Source organism: Myotis lucifugus, unplaced genomic scaffold (assembly GCF_000147115.1).
Source record: "Myotis lucifugus unplaced genomic scaffold, Myoluc2.0 scaffold_682, whole genome shotgun sequence".
NCBI classification, from domain to species: Eukaryota; Metazoa; Chordata; class Mammalia; order Chiroptera; family Vespertilionidae; genus Myotis; species Myotis lucifugus.
The window spans coordinates 253,875-254,533 of NW_005871730.1; positions in this window are offsets into that span (position 1 = coordinate 253,875).

Genomic DNA, 659 nt, shown 5'->3' on the forward strand with positions numbered 1-659 from the left:
CAAGGTTCTCGAATGTATCGCTGCCATGCTCCAGAGGGTCCCTGGCGGTGGGCGGCCCCTCTCCAGGCTGTGGTGTGCGCTCCCTCAGTGGAGGCCAGCGGGCTGTCACTGCCTTGCGGCCTCATTCTTCGAGGTTTCCCTAGCCTCACCTGGTACTTTCCCTAATAGAGGCTCCAGGGCCTAGCGCTTCCGACGGAAATTGGGGGACACATGGGACACGTACCCCGATAATCGGGACCCTGGAGTAGGAGTCCAAAGAGGACCCAGCTGAGCTGCACTTCGGGGTTTTTGGAACCGCACTAGGTCCAAGCCTTTTGGGTGTGGGTGCGAGAAGAGGAGGCACCAGCAAACGCGGGGGCCTAAGGGTTAAGCCGCTCGCAGCGCCCACGGAGCCCGGTAGGGGGCGCGCGCCGGCGGGAACGCGAGCGCGGGCGGACCTCCACGGGCCTTAGGCGCCCGACGCCCCTGACGTCACTGTCCCGCGGTCGCCAGGGCGACGGCCTCATCAGCGCGCGCGTCAGAGCCGCCTGTCTCTTGGCAACGGCCCGATCTCCCGCTCTCCCTCCGCCTGGGCGCTGAGCCACGCGTCGTTCCGGCGTCAAAACGACCGTCCAATGGGGCTTGTATCAACCCAGCGCGCGGAGGGGCGGGGCCGGCGG